Below are 269 nucleotides of genomic sequence, written 5' to 3'. Positions count from 1 at the left end.
TGGTTTCTCCCCCGTGGAACCTTTTTTTTTTTTGGGGGGGGGGTAGGATGGGGTGGGAAGGATGCTGTTGCTATAGCAACGGGGCAGGAGGATGAGGTGCGGGGCTGCTGCCATAGCAACAGAGAGGAGCGCGGCGCCGTGGCAACCGCAGCCTCCACGGAGGCTCGTCTTCCCCATCGCCACGGCAACACGGGGATGGGGAGCGGGCGACTGTCCCCGTGGCAACAGAGGGGAGGGAAGTCAGGGAGACGGTTCTCGTGGGAACGCGG

Source organism: Aptenodytes forsteri, unplaced genomic scaffold (assembly GCF_000699145.1).
Source record: "Aptenodytes forsteri isolate BGI_AS27 unplaced genomic scaffold, ASM69914v1 Scaffold321, whole genome shotgun sequence".
NCBI classification, from domain to species: Eukaryota; Metazoa; Chordata; class Aves; order Sphenisciformes; family Spheniscidae; genus Aptenodytes; species Aptenodytes forsteri.
This window is presented reverse-complemented; position numbering follows the sequence as displayed.